The sequence below is a fragment of the Corvus hawaiiensis genome, chromosome 26 (genome assembly GCF_020740725.1).
Source record: "Corvus hawaiiensis isolate bCorHaw1 chromosome 26, bCorHaw1.pri.cur, whole genome shotgun sequence".
In the NCBI taxonomy this organism is placed as follows: Eukaryota; Metazoa; Chordata; class Aves; order Passeriformes; family Corvidae; genus Corvus; species Corvus hawaiiensis.
The window spans coordinates 43,187,902-43,207,059 of record NC_063238.1 but is presented as its reverse complement, the minus strand read 5'-3'; the positions used below and the strand labels follow the sequence as shown (position 1 = coordinate 43,207,059).

The following is a 19,158-nucleotide window of genomic DNA, read 5'->3' as shown; positions in this document are numbered from 1 at the left end:
CAGAAGATAAAGATACAGATTGGGTAAAAACAAATAACATGCTGTGGAAAAGGCAATGTATCAATCTAGGACATAGTGAGAGGGAATATTGCCAGGTTTCCAGATATTAGGAAGACACTATCTTTGACCATGTCTAAAATATTTTATCTATTTTTGTGCTTGGGTTCAAGAAACATGAATTCACAGTGAGACAGGGTTGCAGGGAAAGATCACTGAGATGATCAGACTTGCCACAAGATCCTGGTGCACTTGGCGTTGCAAAAGGAAAATGAAGAGAAAATTAAAATGCTATAATTAAAACTCTGAGAAGGAAGCACCAAGAGAATTAAAAAAAATTTTAAACTAAAGGGTAATGATGCTATGAGAATAAACAGGCTTGATCTGGCAGAAAAAATATACCTGGCTTGAGGTTTTAGCCACCAGAAACATTATTGTCCCAGACAGTGAATCTTGTATGATTAAGAAGGAAATCTCCCTGCTGCTGTTGAGGTGGATTTCATTAGGAAGGCAACGGCCTTTGGGAAGTGGCCTTCCAGTTCTGTCCTTGTGTCTTTAATGCAGAGAGGTGGAAACTTCCTCACCCCTCTGCAGCTTCCATCTGTAGAGCTGGACACGACGGGGTCTTTGCTTTATTGCCTTTCTCCACCCCTGAGATGCCTCCTTGCTGTTTCCTCTCAGGTGTTTGGTGACTCATCAGCAACCAAGTGGAAGTTTTCTTGTCTAACCTTACATCAAAGTCTCCAGTGGCTCAAGGACTCAGGTGACAGCCTGCAAGTCTGACTGATGGCCTTCTGCAGGCAGCAGAGACTCCTTCCTTTTCTCCACCCAATTTTAATTTAAGGTCCTCCAGCTCTAATGCCTTATCCTCAAGGATACACAAATTTTAGGGGTCCAGGGCAAATTCCAAGGAGCAACCTCCTCCTGATAAGATATAGAATGATAAAAGCTGGAACACATTTAGACTACTCTGGCCAAGCCCAGCAGAACTTCTCATTGGAGAATGATCTTTAAAGTTCTTTCCAACCCAAACCATTCTATGATTCTCCTCTGTCCTTTCTGAGCTGTCTCCTTCTCTGAGCCACAATCTCCCGGTAAAACCTCTGGAGGGGGGTTGAACACCACAGAAATGGGGACAGAAATCTCTTCTCCACTCACTTCCCTCCTGCCTGACTTTCTTCTTGATGTCAAGGTGAATGTACCCAGGAGAGATGAAAGGCACATCCAGAACCATCTCCCGCCCCTTTTAACATGGCAGAAATCTTTGCAAATGGGCAAATATGAACCACGTGATGAAACGATCACTCTGAGTACAGTGACCCCTGATCTTCTCCTGTTTTTGTTATCCCATGATGTCTCTCCCCCTCAACCCTACCTTCACATTCCTCCTGCAGTCATCACTCTTCCCATCACAGGTACCATGAGCATATCACAGATTCATTAAGGTTAGCAAAGATGATCGAGTCCAAGCATTAACCCCCGTATTTACAGCAGAGGGACGAGGTTCTTTAGGGCTTTTCTCCCTACAGGTGTGACTCAGCCTCTATCCCGTGTTTAAATCTCACCTACAAGGCAAAACTTGGTGCATTTCCATTGTCTAATTTTTGGCAAATTTAAGTGAAAAAAATCAGATTTTCAATTTTCACATGCACAATGAACCTAAATTACATGTCCTTTTCAGCCAGGATGCTGATAGATGTGGCTCCAGTGCCAGAGAGACCTTCATTCCCTGTGAACTGCTGCTTTCAGTTTCTGAGATGCTGCTGTTCCAGAGACAGAGCTCCTTGGAGACCAAAAGAAAAGATGCAGAGGCAAATCCTTCACTCCCCATGGAGACTGTATTCAGTCCTTATTACCGTTTGGTAATCTCCTGCTCTTTTCTGACATATCTCTGCTCTCAGATTCTCATTCCACCACTCTCGTAATACCTGGCATTCAGATCAAAATTTCTCAAGTTCTGCGATTATGAAAGACAGGTAATATTAAGAAACAAGTACAAGTAATACTTAAAATAAAACCCGGGTATGATTTTTGAATCACTAAAGAGCCTCATCACGGTCCATATTCAAGATTTAAAAAAAGAAAAAAAAAAACCAAAAACCCCCAAAAAACTAAGCAACTCAAATTTGACAGGCTTCAGTTTCATAATTTCCAAATTTTTTTCTTTTGTCTGTGTTTCATTACTCAGTGAGCAAAGATGAGTCCACAGATCTCTCCATTCAGGCTCATGAAACACTCAGAGAAGATTGTTCTATTGCCAGTTAAACCCAGCCTGGCTGCGGCTTTTAGGGAAGAGCCTCAGGAGGAGCAGCAGTGTGACCCTGCTCAAGGAATGAGAGGTCCCTCCTCACCCCTGGCATCGTCCTTGTCCCTCACCACTACCAAGTATTTTTGATCCCTTAGCACCTTGTTCATGCTGCTGTTTTAAACCGGCTGTCCTGTGCTACCCTGTTCTCATTGCAAAAAAGAAATTAAAACATATATAATCAAACAAAAACCAACATCAGAAAAAAACCCACAATTAAAAAAAAAAATCCACTCATTAATAAAAACAGAGGCTGAAAATATGGATATTTCACTGGAGTCCTGAAGCAAATGACATCTTCTCAGGAGAACACCACTGTGGACACAGGCACATGTGTTTTATTTATAGCTTGAGTTTTACTGCAGTCACTCAATCAAGTGTGGCCAGGGCTGTGTGTAGGCAAATGTGGCTCATTTCTCCCCAGCTCAGCTTTAAAGGGCAGTTAACAGCCTGTCCAGGGGGTTTGGTAGGGATGTTATGAGCACAACTTAATCACAGAAATAGAAAAATGTCGCCCCAGGAATGCAGCTGCAAGAGAGGGAAGCAGATCACCCCCTTGCTGCCTTTCCAGAGAGTGGACCATGATATGGGGGTGCTCCCAGCAGGAGCCAGGCTCCCTCTTCCTGTCAGAGCCCTGACTGGAGGCTCAAATCTCCCTCTAAGTGCTCCATTTATCACCTCTTGGAAGTGTCTAAATCAAGGGAAGGCATCTCTCTGACAGCTTCACCCAACTCCTGCCACAAGTCACAGCATCCACGGAGTCGTCGTGGGATGAACCCACCAGCCCTGTCCGAAGTTCATAACAATTCACAACAATCACAGTTCCTTCTGCTGGCTTTCCTTGTCTGCCCCTCTCTGATGTCCACTGCTCTGCAAAGAGACCTCTCAATTTATTTAAGGTGTGATACACATGACAAGGTGTCGAGGTGTGGGTGCAGAATACAGATGCTGGAAGTGAGGATCAGGTGGAACATTTGGTCTGATTCTTATTGGTGTCACCCCATTCCCTCTCTTCCCTCCTTCAACCTCACTGCTGCTCCCTTAAAATTGTCTAAAAACTTTCGTGGAATAAAAAAAAGTAATGATTCTTCTCTACGACCTCCTCTGAACATTATGTCCCTTGCCTAAAATTTGCTGTTGAATTTAGAGGATGTGCCTACATCACAGCACCACGTCAGGACCTGCATGAAGACACCAACACCAGGTCACCCACTAACCCCTTGCACCTCGCCCTGACTCTGAGCTGCATTTTCCCCTGCAGACTGCAGCTCTGCCCTCCTGTCCTGCATTGTGGCAGGCTGGCAGAGACCGTCTTCCTTCCCAAACACCCAGGAATAGATCTGGGCCAGTCCCATTCCCTATAAACTTGCACTTTGCAGTCCCAGATGTCATCCCTGATGTTTAGATCCACCTCAGTCTATCTGCTGGCTTAAAGCAAAGGGGATGGCAACCAGAATCCGCCTGACACAGCAAATCTAGGGAGGAGAAAAGGGGGAATCAATTTTTATAATATGTGTTTGGCACTACATGATAGATATAACTCTAAATGCAAGCCATAAAATTGGAGAGGATTATAAATTAAATCCATCCTGTCCCTTTTAAATAAAAAGTGACCTTACCATAGAATTAAATGTGGTTTTTACTGAGTGATCTATGGAGCTGTAAAAGTGCATTGTGGCAGGGGGATGTTACAGTGCAGAGAGGAGCCCCCAGACAGGCATCTCCACCCAGCTCAGCCCATGAGCTGCTGCTTGATTTAAAATGAACACAGGGCAACAAGAGCTGAGGATTTTGCCCCTCTCCCTGCCAGAAGGTGACTCATGTCCCTGCTGGGAACAGTTGCTGGCCAGGTTTTCCTCTGAACAGCCACCAGTCTTGGGATGAGAGGATGCTGCCTCAGAAGATGTTCTAAAACATTTCTAAAAATTTAACAGTCTGCACAAAAGCAGGGCAGTTTTTGGATCTGTGTCCTATCCCTGTTTAGTTTACCAAGCCCTACTACAGCACGAGAGGGGGAGAGGGTTAGAAAGTACCCTGGGGTTCATCTAAATGCCACAGTGGTGGTGAAAAAGGCGATGGAAAGTCCTTGATTGCTCACGTACTGACTCCATCCCCCTGCTCCCATAATCATACAGGAGAATCTGAAATACAAAAGACTTGACATTGTAATCCAGCCCAGAGGACACAATTTAGGGTGTTCCTGAATGCTTTTGAATGGCCAGAAATTATCAGGTTTTGTCTCACAAGCAGATATGGTTTCGAAGCCACTGCTGGGTTACAGGCTGGTATTCATGGATAAAAGCTCTCTGAGCCTGTGAGAGACTCAGCGCCCCCCGGAACACAGCACAGGACTGAAGGCTGTTCCACTTCCAATCAGTACAGCAGTGAGGAAAATCACTTCCCCCATGAAACAGATGCTCAGGGAAGTCAGTGGTGTGTTACCTCATTACTGCTGAGAAGTGGTGCAAAGGAGGAGCCAAGAGCCTTCCCAGATACTGAAAGTCCCTGAAACTTGGACAAAAAAAGTGCTGCCAGGTCTGGCTGTCTCTCCTCTGTGTACACTGGGCTGGTGTTGCCCTGCGAGCCACAAACACTAATCGAAGATTTAGATTAGGTTTTAGTTTGGATATTGGGATTTTTGTTTTTCAAGGTAAAGGTTGTAAAACATCGGAATGGACTTCACAGGGAGGTGGTGGAGTCACCATCCCTGGAAGTGCTCAAAAATGTGTTGACATGGATGACGGTGAATGTGGTGGTGGTGCTGGGTTCACGTTTGGATTTGGTGATCTTAAAGGTCTTTTTGAATTTTAGCAGTTCTGTGATTCTATGAAACAGCAAGCCGATTCAGGAAAGCTGCCCAGATGGTCAAGGTTATGTTGGAGACTCATCTGAGCTGCCACACCCCACTGTGACTGGACATGGAAGCCAATGGCTCCCTTCTCATGTTGGCCTTTCTTTTTCTCCTGGTCACTCATTATTTATTAGCATTATTTCACTCAGTAATGGCATTTTTGCCTGCAATTGGACTGCACAGGGACAGAGCCCAGTCTCAGGAACCATCTGATGAACTGTCCCAGGAACTGAACTCGATGGTCCTTGTGGGTCCCTTTCAGCTCAGGATATTCCATGATTCTGTGTGGAATCCATTCACACCGTGGACTTGCTACCCAGGAAACACAAAGCTCTAGCCAGGGGATGGCATGGGGCAGGGATTATTCCTAATAAACCTTAGGGTCAAGACTAAGTCACAGGTGGGGAGACAGAGGGAGTTTTGTTCTGTGGCAGCGAGTTGCACCAGGTCTCTGAATCAAAGAACAAGCCCTGACACGTATTATTGATTAATATTTGATGTGATATTTCACTGACTGAACATCTGCAGGGGTTCGTATCCCTCTACACACAAGAGATGCTGGGGCAGCGAAGTACTTGCAAGGTTTAATCAGAAGAAAAAGAAACCCTGATGGTCCCAAGGTGAAACCCACTTCCACTCCTGAATTAAGGAGGAAAGATGTCCTAAAAAATCTGATTTTACAGAGCACAGCCATGCTCAACCTCAGTCAGAACCTCTACCAGCCACTGTGGTGCCAACAACAGCATCCTATCTACCCAGGTCTCCTTTCTGTCCTCTCACCTTGAATATTTACCAATGTCAGAGATTTTATTCTTAAAGGGGAAGAATAGTTACTGTAGCTAATAGTTCACTACAGATTCTATGAAATAAACCCATTAGTCAGCAGACTGTGCACTGGGCTGGGCCAGGCTGGTGTCCCCCACCTCCCAAATCTGCCTATCACACCACTGCAAAAATGCCAGGCTTTGCGCTGTTGTGCGTTTCAAAGGTATTTGTGGCTAATATTTGGCAAAATCCAAGTACTGCAGACATCCAGACCCTGCTGTGGATCAAGTCAAGAACATGTGGAGGACAAGACTCACCAGCAGGAGCCCTGATATCCAAATAAATAAATAAATTTTCTTGAGGGAAAGGGTGCAAACAAACAGTTCAGAGATAGCAGCAGCTCTCCAGGAGCTTCACAGAGGAAAAGGGCTGAGCTGGAGGTGAAGCACAACCCAGATGTTGACCTCACCTCTGCCAAAGGTTCACTTTCCACCTAATTCAAGCCACAGACCAAGCAGCTGCCTCAGTGCTCAGGAGCTCTCCATTGGCCATGCTCATATTTGGTGTTGTGCAACCCACGGTGATCAAGTGATGGAAATCCAAAAGGGCTCATCAGTAAAAGTGCAGAGACACAAGACAGTGTTGATCAACAATTTGGGAAGAAATAAAGCATAATAACTTTAAACGATTCACTCTTTTGATGACCCAGGGAACAAGTCTCCACAGAGAAAATCAGGGTTCAGGAAGAGCCCCAGATACCGGTTCTTGATGAGGGTGACTGGACAGAATAATTACACCCCCAAAGTCACCTTCCAGGCTGGAAGCCTGGAAAAAACCCTCTTTGAAATGCTCTTTCCCTGACTGTCTAAGGAGCTGCAGCCATCAGAGCGACACTTCCAGAGCAGGATGGGCCCCTGAGTGGAAAGGATGGCTGGGTAGCACTGTTAATCCCCCACCCCAATTCTGACCCCTGTGCCGGGGTGATTGATTTCCTTCCCCCCGGATTACACTGCCTGCTCTGTAATCGACAGCAACTTCAAAAGGGCTCAGCACTGAAAGAAAACCTCCGAGGGACGGTGTTGAATGGGAAACAAACACAGCATTTGGGTTGTAATTTGAGGTGGGAAGCTGGGGTTTTAATAACCACCTTGCCGTGGCCTGCTGGGCACCTTGCAGCTCATAAATTGCATTTATGAGAACAGGAGGTTACAGGGAGGGTTTTGAGTCCACAGGAAAGGCAGCCGTGCCTGGTGTGGTGCATCCGAGGCGCTCGTGGCCGTTGTGTTTAGCGCCAGCCTCCCTGTCCCGCCCCAGTGCTGTCACCTGCACGCAAGCAGAGCCCGCTGACCCAGCTCCAGGACTGGGAAGAGCCGTGTCCTATTTACATCCAACCACTCCTGTGGGCAAGGGAAGGGAGGTGAGGAAAATCAGTGCTTTGCCCCACATTCCCCTTGCCAGGCAAAATGGAAAGAATTGTGGTGAGATCTTCTGCAAACACATTTAAGGCCTGCTCAAGAGAAAGGTGTTTCTGTTCCCTGAACCTTCTAGGATGAGCTCCAATCCAACAAAGGCACAAACCATCTTCCCCATGCCCAGCACTGCATCCCACGGTGTATCTGATGCTGTTGACAGTCAGGTGATACCCTCAGGGGCACTCCAGGATGGTCTTAAAGGTCCTTTTGGGAAGATCATTGCTCCTAACCAGAAGTCAAAAGCCAGACCAAGCAAGGGAGGGACCCACCAACCATCAGCACCACAGAACAAGGAAGGAGATGTTGCAGCTTGTGGTGGAGCATCCCCCCGTTCCACATCCCAGAAAATTCCCAGCAACTGCAGAACAAGCTGAGGCTTTTCCCAGGACAACAGAAAAAGATATTCACAAAAATATGAATATTTCATGATATGGGAGTAAAAGAACCTAAGCATCACATCTTAGGGCAAGGTGTGTGCACATTTCTGACCAAAGGTGCTGTGGCATTGCCTCTGGTCACAGCCCAGCCAAAAAATCGGTGTAAGACTCCAGAGAGAGGAAGGGGCATGGACTTGCCAAGAAAGGCCTTGTCTAGAAAACTGGGATCAGGTCAACAGGACATCAAAACAGGCCTTTGTCCCAACACAGGGAAGGACAGTCTCTACTTCTTGAGGGGTTGTAAGGCTGTCTCACACCATAACAAAAGGTTTTTCTTCCACTCAAAACACATCACAAGCTTAGATTTCAGCCCCCAGACCTCAATCCCGATCAGATTTCCTCCCTTCTGAGGAGGCCACCACAATGGGTGCTGCCACACAGCCCCACCCTGGAGTTTGTCCTGCATCTTTAAATACCCTGCAGACCTCCTGCTCACCAGGAGGCAGCTGCTGGGGGCAGCTGTGTCCAGTGAGGGCATCAAAATCTACAGAAGTTGTGTCCCATCTTCACAGAATCACAGATGCTTCAAGGTGGAAGAGACCTCTGGAAATCACCTCATCCAGCCCATCTCACCATCTTCCTTGGTCTTGGTAGAGGAGATCCAGACTGAGGATTGCCCATCTGGGGAATGTCACTTCCAGTGGCATTTCCATGCCTGCAGGCGCTTCCCACAGTTTCTGGTCCCTGAGGGATGCCTTGGGTATATCTACAATCATGTCAACTCTCCCAGCAAGGATGCCCTCCTGGTGTTTCCACTCATCCCACTTAACTGGATCCCCCAGCCAACTGGCATTCTGCTGGGATCTCTCCCAGCTTCCCCCTTGCCCTCCCAGCTCTGCTGCTCTTCTGCCTGTCACCATCTCTCCTGCTGGTAGTGGCATCATCTCCATCTGGAGACTCTGAAAGTCCCAACAGCATTGCTATCCCTGGTAACATATCTGAAAACCCCGAGCTGGCAGGAGCCAGCGAGTGACACGGGACAGGAAATATTGAACATTGTTCATGTCATTTTTTTAAACATTCAGAATATGCAGTGAACATACATTCACCATCTGGTTATTCCTTCACTTGCCCTCGTGGCTGACCTGCGAGTGGTAAAGAGGGAATTTGGATGTGATTGGAAGGGCAGTGCTGTGTCCAGTGATAGGATCTGATGGAAAGGCTTGGAGCTGTGTCAGGAGAGGTTTAGACTGGATTAAAGGAAAAGGTTTTTCATCCAGAGGGTGGTCAGGAACCAGAATAGGCTCCTCAGGGAAGTGGTCACAGCATGGAGACTCCCAGAGTTCCAGTTTGGACAACACTCTCAGCAACATGGGGGGATTCTTGGTGTTGCTCTGTGCAGATCTAGGAGCTGGACTCGATGATCCTTGTGGGTTCCTTCCAGCTCAGGGCATTCTATGATTCTACTGAGATATGGGCAGCTCAGAGACCCTCTAGCCTCCTCAGGGTTTGTCTACCCACAGGTGGACGTAATTCACATGTTCCTTATCACAGTCTTACGCTCCTTTGGGCTGCATTCATCAGAGCAGACCAGGCACTGAATGTCCTTTGTCATGGACTCTCCTTAAACCAAAACTCACCCCTGCAGCCATCAGAGCTTCCGTAGAAACATGCTGTGCCTCGGGGAACACTTGCAAGGCAGCATCTTGATCACTGAGGAACCACAGCACTGCCGAGCTCCATCCCAAGTGTAAGTGCCAAGACAGCTCAGCCCTGCTCAGGGGAGAGGTTCATTGACATTTACACATTTAACATCACCCACGACCTGGGTGCAGCAGTACAGGCTGCTAGGTTACAGAGATTTTTCGTCTCCTCCCATCCCTGATTTCTGCCATAAAAATCAGAGGCTCTGCTGTGATTTTACCTTCACAGACAGATATCCTTGGGACACATGCAAGAACCAAATTCCCTCACCATCAACTGCACACGATGAGATGGCACTAAGCTCCAGAAAGAGAGGTGCTTACCCTTGCCCCTTCCCTTGTATGCACGAAGGTGTGGAGCATTTCATTAGCAATTAACCCTTGTTTCAGCTCAATAGAGCTGATCAGATTGTGGAACAACATCTGAGAAGTGGAGATTAGCAGGCCAAGCTCTTTAGTACTTAAGGCACCAGTGCAGCTACTCAAAATCAGATTTCCCTTTCTTCCCTGGCAGTTGATTAAAGCCTTTTCAAGCAGTTCTTTCCAACCTGCAGATGTTTAAGTCAGGTGATGGAGAAAAATTCTTCTTTTTTTTTTCTTCTGGATGGGAAATAATGGCAGCAGCATGGACCTCAAGTATCTCAGGACAAAAATCAGGCCCAGAAAACAGACCTAAGTGTGTGTCTGTCTGTACACAGGCACCAAAGCAGAGCTTTGGTAGGCCTGACCACAGCGCAAACATGCAAAGGCTTCGGTAGAATAGTTCCAGAAGGGAGAAAATACTCTTAGAGCATGAGCTGAATCCAGAAATAGCCTGTGAGAGGATCAATTCCTGCTGCATACTGATTTATTCAGACCTTTCGTGGTGGCAAAGCCCTCTATAACAAAATATCTGATTACAGGACTATGACCATAAATTCCACACGCCCTCGAGCAATGGCCAATGAATAACTGACTTGTTAAGGGAACGGCCCTGCACAATGAATAAATCTACCAACAGGGCTTTCGATACAAAAGACCCCACTGGGACAGATTTCCTTGTGAAGGTGTATCGACTTTCATTTGCAGGAACCAGCAGATATTTGTTGGGAGGAGATCTCCATTGTTACACTGCTGCTCAACAACATCCAGCATAAAGCCTGACTCCTACCCCAGGCTTGATAGATTGGAATATCCAAGTGGGCTGGGCTGGACTGTACAAAGGACTATTTTGCAGTGCTCCACAAGGTTCTCCTGGAAAAGGAGGTGTTTAATCCAGAGGGAATCCAAGGCAGGTGCAGGAGAATTGCCCGCTTCACTTGTAGAAGGACCTCAAGAAATTAAGGACTGAGAAAGGACAAGAAAAGATGGCTCTGGAGGAATGTTTAAGGGTGGATGTGCTCACAGTCAAGACGCAAGAAGAATACATCATTCCTGGTGCTCGGCCCGTGCCCTTCACCTCAGGATCCCAGAGGAAATGTGGTTTGACCACATCCAGCTGGACACACAGCTGGCACAGAGCCCCACCGGGAAGGAGGAAGCCAGGCTGCCCCATTTCACAAATGAGAAATCCAACGTGCAGAAAGACCAATGTCTTAATTAAGTGTGACCTGACCCCTGCCCTGAGCCACGTGGTTTGGCAGGGGCTGAGATCAGCCCCGTGATGATGTCCTTGGCCCACAGGGAGGATTGCACTATAGCAGCTTTTAAAAACAGGCACAGGGTTTTGGTGTTGGGTAACCTAAACTTCAGCGGTCTGTGGAGCTGTTGGCTTAAAGGATCATCCCCAGAGAGACAGGAGCACAGATGGGACAGAGACAAAGTGCTTCAGCTCCAGCTCTATCCTAGCACAGCTATCATGATGACCCCTATCCCAAAAACATTTAGACAGAGAGCTGTGCTAATTCTCAATGAATATGGAATAGGGCACGTCTGCCAGGAATGGGATATTCCTAATAGCTGACAGAGGGGAGGAAGAAAAGAGCCATTTTGCAAACAGCAAGGACTTTGTTATAGGCCAGCTGAGCTCAAAAACTGAGGGAACATCTCCATCTAGCAAAGCCAGCCTGGAAACAGGCAGCTGAAAAGGTGAGTCTGCAGGTGGGAGTGCTGAAATCATGGCAGGAGGTATCACAAGACCTGCCACTGACCAAAGCTCGGTGCTCAGAGAAAGAGTTGGCAACAATAAATAGCGGTACATACACATGGCATGCACGAAATGGTGCCCCAAACACATGCAGGATTCCTCTGTCCTGCTCCCAGGCCACGTCAAGTCAGCAAACAGCAGCTCTACCTGGAGTAAATCACCAACCAAAAACTACGATGGTACTTGGAACACCTGAAGGAGGATTTTATCTATTTTATACATCTTGTTTCATACACTCACTTCAGCCAACATACAGGACACCCATCTGTCCCAATTTTTACCCCTCCCCAAAAATATCTATATTTCCTTACTAGGTCTGTGTCCATTCTTCCTCCAGATGCCGTTTGCTTTCCCTGATCCTCCTTGTTTCAGGGATAAGGCATGACACCAAGCACGGCAGAGTTTGCCACTTCAACAGCTCGTTTGTCATCAGCTGGTCACTCCTTAATCAGTCTTTTATGGAGGGATATTTCAGAAGAAAATGCAGAGGGAGTAGGAGAAGGAAAGTAGGAAACCATCCCTGGTTTAATTTTGATAACATTGGCAGGGAGTGATTCGCTCCAACAAATTAAAATCAGCAAATCTCTCATTTTCTCTGACAGAGGTAACCAATTAAAATTTTCATAAAGGGGGCAGTGATGTGTGTCTGCCAGACAGAGTCACCAATCTAGCAGCCCTCTGATTTAAAATATTATCTTTCCTTTGCTTTTTTTTTTTTCTCTCCTCTTCCCTCAGAGCTTCCTGGAGCAACATGACAGATTATCTCAACATAATCAGACTAATACAAAACCCTCGCTCCAAGAGGCACCGCGAGGAAATTCTGAACTCGAGATGTGACAACAAATGGATGTTCTGAAGGGACTTAATTTACTGCTCGTTTTCCTTTCCTTTATTTATTTATTTTTTTATTGTTGTGCTTTGTAGCCTCAGCAGGCTGTAAACCACATTAGAAAGCCAAATATCACACGGAATGCATAGAAGGGAAAGGGAATTACACTCCCCCCGTGGGCTGCCCGGCCAGATTGCTCTCCAAGAGAGAAGTTTGGCTTCCAGCTGATGGTTTCCTAAGTTCTAACAAAATGGCCCCAGTAGTAGCTCAGGGATGGGGTGGAAGAATTGCCTTTTAGACAGCAGGACCATTAAGGAAGGGTACAAGGCAGGTGGGACCTCCAACACTGGGATGCTGGAGGATGCTAAAGACCAGCATGACATCTGTGGTGGTCCTGGCTTGGAGAAACGAGGGTTGCCACAGCTCCCTGCCATGGTGGTTTGGGACTTAGAGGGCTGGTCTCCTGTGGATTTGGGATCTGAGGGGTTCACACATGACTCATAGAATCACAGAATGCTTTGGGTCGGAAGGGACCTCAAAGATCATCCAGTTCCAATCTTCTGCCATGGGCAGGGACAGCTTCCACTATCCCAGGTTGCTCCAAGCCCTGTCCAACCTGGCCTTGGACACTTCCAGGGATGGGGCAGCGACAGCTTCTCCTGTCAACCTGTGCCAGGGCCTCAACTCCTTCACAAATAAGAATTTCTTCCTAGTATTTAATCCAAAGGAATGCAGTACATTTCAAGTCAAAAAGAGCCCCTGCCTCTCCAGCACAGGTGAGGCACTCAAATACTGTTTTGCCTGGCAGGGACATGGTTCAAAGCAACTGAGATACCAAGGAGACCCCTATCCCCACCTTGCAGAGGGAACTGTGCACCAGTCCTTTCCTTCCCGTGCTTCAGAGCCCCAAATCCCCACCCAAATTTATGGATGGAGGTCAACCCCCATCAGCATTTAATTCTTAGTCAAGTTCCCCCCAAACATGAGCATCACCCTCCTGCTCTCTTTTATCCCAGCAAACTCCAGGCAAGCAGGGACCCCAGGGAATTTGGGGAAGGGGTCATGAGAGGAACTCAGGTGCATCCTGTGAACGGTGAACACTGGGATGTGATGGCAACCCCTGGGCTTTGTCTGCAGCCACATTTGAGCCATTCCAATCCATGCTGCGACACCAAGCACGGCTCTCCTGCAAGCCTCCAGGCCAGGTGCCAGCTCCCTTCCCTTTGAAGGCTCTCCTGGGGATGTGAATTTTCTCCAAGGGGAGGAGGCGAGCTGGTTCCAGAGACAGTCTGTCATCCATCTTGAGGAAAATACTCCTCTCCCTTTGGACCTCTCCTAGAAAGGTGGTGACCAGCATTCCACAAGCCCGGGATCAGGCCCGGAGAAAAGCTTTGAGTCATTTGTTTACCAGCACAGGTTTTCCTGGAGCTAATTAATGAGCCAAGCTGATACCCTGCAACAGGTATCGATGACAGAGGATTTCTGCTACACTTGAGCTACGGGAGGAGGTGAAGCTGGATCTGTGAGCACGCTGCTCCCCCTTCTCCCTCCCCCCAAGAAACTGGGAAAGAAAAGCCACCTGCAGCCACACAGGCACTGCGGGAAGCCCCTCTGTCATCTCCCCCTCGAGGATGGGACACCATCCCTGCTGGACGATGCTATGGGTGGATTCCCAGGAGCAAAGTGCTCGGGAATCCCTTTCTCCCACTTGTAAGGAGCCAGGGATGGTGTGAAGACCTCCAGCAAGCCCTCGGAACTGGGGGCTGGCTCCGTGCCCCCCCTCTCCCCCCCATTTTGGGCATGGGGGTAACAGAGCAGAACACAGCAGCACTTCCACTCCCGTGGAGAGCCCGTGGAAGCCCCTACTTTGGCAAGGATACTGAGACTGGGGAGAAGAGGGGAGGGGAGGAGATGAAACATGCGGGGGAGCATGGTAAAAAAAACATGGGGTGGGGGGAGCAAAAAGCCAACGGGAAGGTGACGCCGGACACTGGGAAATGAACCCCGGGGGTTTCGCGTTTCGGGTGCGGGGTGGGCGCCAGCGTTTATTGCAAGCCCCAGCTGTGCGGGTGGGGTTTTTTTGGCTGGGGGGGATAGCGGGGAGCAGCACTCCGCGGGCTGTGCCGAGCATCCGAGCGCTCCGGGGGTGGCGAGCGGCGATAGCCGGGCTGCGAGCGCCACCTCCCCGCCGCTCGCCGCAAGCCCCGGCCGCCCCCGGCAGCCCCCCCGCTACCTGGTTGGGTATGGGGGAGGCTGGGGGGGGACCCTGACTTTAGGTTGCGATGCCCGACACCTTTTGCCAACCCCTCCCGCCGCGGGGTTGCAGCGGGGATGGTCCCGATGCTGTGAGAAGGATGGAGTGGGGACGTGTGCGTGGGTTCGCTAAGTTTGGGGTGGTTGTAAAAGGGGCTTGTGGGGTGCTGCGAGGGAGGGAAGGGCTGTGGGGGGTTCCCAGAGCACCTCTGGGTGCCTGCGGGGCACAGGGCGATGCAGGTCTCCCTGGGGTGGCAGAGAATGGGATGGGGGGTGCTCCCCAGCCGTGATGGTTGCCTTTGGCTGCTGCTTGGGGTGTGATGGGGGTTCAGGATCTCCCCCCGACTCCCACACACGCACACGCAGTTCCCATCCCGGGTATGGGGTCTGGCACACCGTCCCTGCCTCGTTTTCCCTCATGTAAGGAGAAGGGGTTACAACCATTAACAGAAAACCCCTCCGCTTTGCAGCCGGTCCTTCCCTGAGCCTGTCCACCTTCACTGGTCAATTACGGGGGCTCCAAGCCCCTCTCCCAGGGCTCTGCAACACCATCCCAAGTGCTATAAGAAGGGCTAGGAGCCCTCTTCCTGCTTTGCCTGTGCCTTGTCCCCGTCCAGTTCCTTCCTGGTCTTCCCTTTCGTCCTCCACAGCAGGAGCGATGCTGCACCCTGACCCCACTGTAACACCCGGAGCAGCGTATGGAGGTCCCCCGGGTCCCCTTACCTCAGCACCTCTGTGCCCCTCCGAGAGCCACCAGGCAGGATGTCCTTCCTGCTCAGCCCTCTCCCTGTCCCTTGTCCCCTGCCAGGCTCAGCCCCGCGCCCACCCTGTCCCCTGGCAGTGCGGCTTGGCTGAGCTGGTGCAATTCCTCAGCACTCTCCAAGGGTAAAAACCTCCCTGGCTCTGCCCTGCCACCTCCTTCCTCTTCCTCAGCGAGGTCTAGGGCACAGGAAGGATTGTGGGACCCAGGTTAATGAGTCATTAATTAATTAGGAACCCACTTAATATGCATGGAGAGTTGTTTGTTTCCTTTAGCAGCCCGGACTTTGGATGAGATCCCAGCCCTGCGAAGCCTCCAGCCTCGTCTCCCAGCTGATAATAGATAATACAGATATTTCAGCACCAGCCAAAGCAGAGTCATCATCATTAATACAGAGCCCTCCCCGCTACGCGGCGGAGGTCACCAGGCAACTCCTTGGAGTGTCGGGGCCTCGGCCCTCCCGGCTTTCCTCAGGTTCTGCCTGGCCAGGTGAGAGAAAACCTATAGGTAATCAACAGGTAACGGGGCTGGGGAGATGCACCCCGCACCCCGAGCGCCCCTGCCTCCCTCCCCGGGAGGCTTTCGAGGCGCCGCGATTTTCGCTCTGCCGCGCACGCAGGTTTGGGCATCTGTCAAAGTAGCTCTGCTCTTCCTCAGCCCCCTTCCTCCCCTCCTCCTCTTCCTCCTCCCTCAGCCGTCAGCTGTCAGCTGGACGTGGCTCTCGGCAGACCCAGCGCTGGAGCTGGGTTGTGGCTGAGCCTCAGAAAGCCCCAGCTCTGAAGGGACGGGGTGGTCAGGGATGGAAGGGGGGTGTCTTTTTGCCCTCCATCCCTTTGACCTTGCCTTGATGCTCCCCTCCCTCCCAACTCCTCTCTGTGCAGCTGATTCACAGGGGTCGTTTGCTTGGCCAGGGCAGGATCAGGGACATGAGTGTGAGTCACAGCCCAAGGTACCTGGCAGAGTTCTTCTGCAACCCGTTCTGTTCCCTTCCATTCGGGAACCGGTGCCTGCTCTCAGCCACGACTGAAAAGTCCCTTTGAAACCCCTACCTGATGCCCCTCGATCCCTCTTTTCCCCTTTTCCTCCCAGCCTTGGCAGAGCCATGGCTGAAACACCTCTCTGTGAAAGTCTGAAGATGCATCAACAGCCACCCTCCATCAGCGAATGTCAGGCCGTGAAAGGCAAGGGGGCGGTGGGGGAAGAGGGAGAGACAAATTTTGCGATTCATTCCCACACAGGGTGATTCAGAACAAGATGCTTTGTAATTACGCATCCCTGATGGAGACTCCTTCTCTCTCCACCCGCCCCCCCCCCCTCCCCTTCCCAAGAAAGGCTAAGCCATGCCTGAGTGCCAGCATCCCCCAGGAGCACAGCTCCGGGAGCAGCGTGTCTGTGTGTCTGCGCCGTACTCGGAGCTCTACAGAGGCTAAAGGTTAATTTTCTCCCCCAGTGTGAAGCAAAGTGCTGAGAAATGGCATTTGGGGAGGCACACGAGGAGCTCATCGCCTCCCCAGCCGTAGCCTCCAGCCCTGGGTAGGTGCCACACAAGCAGTGAAGCCAGCAAGGACACCCCCCCCCCCCCCCCCCCACCCCCCCACTTCGAGAGCTCTCCAAGGAAAAGGGGGAAGGCAGGGAGCTGCGATGAGGGCAGATTCGAGCCCGGGGCAGGCAGCTTCCGAGACTTTGTTTGCCAACATTGCGGGATGAGGAGTCCCGGACCCCAGGGCTGCCCGCGAAGGCACCGCGGCTTCACAGCACTTTGCAGTTCAGCCCCGGCTGGCTCTGCAGCTCTCCTGTCGCGATTCCCCGGTCCTCTTCCCTCGCCTGGCTGCCTTCTCTCCCCCCAAACAACCCAGTCCCCAGCTCCTTTTCCCAGGACACGTCTGCATTCCCCCTTCCGCATCCTGCAGACATTCAGTATTTTCCACCAGTGCTTGATGTTTGCCCACAGGACCTGCATGCACGAAAGTTAAAACTTCCCATGTCAGGGAACGATTACGCTCTATCAGTCCAAACTGTGGAGTGGAAGGGACGAAAACATCCTCCGGGCGCTGTTTCCAGGGGCAAAAGCAGAGGAGTGGGCGCCCACCGCTGCCCCCATATCCCCGTCTCCTCTGGGGATGGAGAAGAACCCCCTGCGCTCCAGGCAAAGCGCAGCCGGAGAAGTCGCGTTCCCCCTTTCCCTCCCCTCCGTGGAAGAAGGAAGGGTGGCCGGGAGCCCCTTACCTTGCTGAGCTCCCCAGGTTTTATATCCTCCTTCTTCCCTTTGTCAAATTCCAAATGGAAACCAGCAACATATCCAGGGATAACCAGCCCAACATTGGGCAGCGCGTGAAGTCCAAAAGGATGGCAGAGCTTCTCTCCCCCTCCGCTTCCTCCACTCTTGCCTCTACATATATATATACATACACATTTATATATATATATATGTATGTATTAAATGGAAAAGGGAAAAAAAAAATCCTAAAAGAAATGGGGGTGGGGAGGGAGAGGAAGGGAGAACCTTTGGTGTCTCTGCAGACAGGCAGGTGGAAGAGAAAAGCTGAAAATAATTAAGCCGTTTTTTGAGGAATCCTTAGGAGAGGGGAAAAACGCAGTTAAAAGCCAGTAAATCATTAGATCCAAGCAGACAATCAAGTCTTCTCCTTCGGAAAAAAAAAATATACAGCAGGGTTCAGAGTAGCTTTCCCAGCAGCGAGGAGTGAGAAGGGTCTTCTTCAGAAAGATATGTTTGTTTAAAATCCACTTGTCTGCTTTTCCTTCTTTCTCTCTCTTCTCCCCCCACACTTTTTTTTTTCCTTTTTTTTTTTTTTTTTTTAATTCTGCTTCTGAATCTCTCTCTCTGAAACTAGATCCAGTCTTTGTAGCCAGGGGCTGCATTAAGGATTACATCAGGCTTTTATAAGCTTTCCAGATCACACATTAGAGTGAGAGAGAGAGAGAGAGAGAGAGAGGGAGGGAGGGAGGGATAGGAGGGAGGGATGAAATGCACACACACATACACACGCACACGCACGGATCGGAGCTTTGTAAAACAGGCAGCTATAGGCAAGGACCCGAACTGACACGGTATCGCATCGGGCATGCTCCCCTGGCCTCCTGGAGGAGAGGATGGATGGATGGATGGATGGATGGATGGATGGATGGATGGATGGATGGATGGAACAGAGGAGCCAGCGGCAGCCGGAGCGCGCTGGCGGCTCAGCAGCGCAGCCTCCCCGGGACGGCTTAGCCCTAAGCGGGGAGCCAGGAGGAAGAGGGAGCCGGGATGGTGGTGGTGAGGATGGCGAGGCTTCTGCTTCCCCCCCACCCCCCGCTCCCCAAAAACCTGCGGAGGCTCAGCACGGAGAGGTGCCGCTCGCCCGCAGAGGGATGCGCAGAGACGCTGGTGCCGCTGCCTGGGTACCGGGAGGGAGAGGGGGGTGCTGGGGCTCTCTCATCGCCCCCCCGGAGCCTCCTCCGGAGCTGACAGCCTGGGAAGGGGGACGGGACACTGGACAGGGCGGCGGGGACCAGCGGGCCAGTAGCTCCCCAGCCCCTCAGCTGCGGGGAGGGAGGGCGGGGATGGGGGGGACCTCCCCCAGCACCCCGGCTTGGCCGTGCCTTTGCACCAGGGCACACGGTTTGCCCAGGCAGAAGACGGCGACAGCCATTAACCCCTTCCTAATTATTGTAATTTTACCTCTTTCCTAGCATCCTCCTCAACTCCTTGCTCCATTAA

General features: G+C 50.4%; 1 protein-coding gene across 14 annotated transcripts in view; it reads right to left on the bottom strand.

The window, feature by feature from the left end:
- The window catches only part of ADGRB1 (adhesion G protein-coupled receptor B1), a 281,572-nt gene extending 262,790 nt beyond the window's left edge, over positions 1–18,782 (bottom strand). For 8 of the 14 annotated variants that reach the window (XM_048329204.1, XM_048329208.1, XM_048329205.1 and 5 more), the window contains exon 1: positions 17,664–18,383. The gene's annotated coding sequence lies outside the window, so the exon portion shown is untranslated. Of the gene's footprint in view, positions 1–17,663; positions 18,384–18,765 lie in introns of those variants that run through there. The other 6 variants (XM_048329211.1, XM_048329212.1, XM_048329213.1 and 3 more) reach the window with 2 other exon arrangements.
- Between the last annotated feature and the right edge of the window lie 376 nt (positions 18,783–19,158).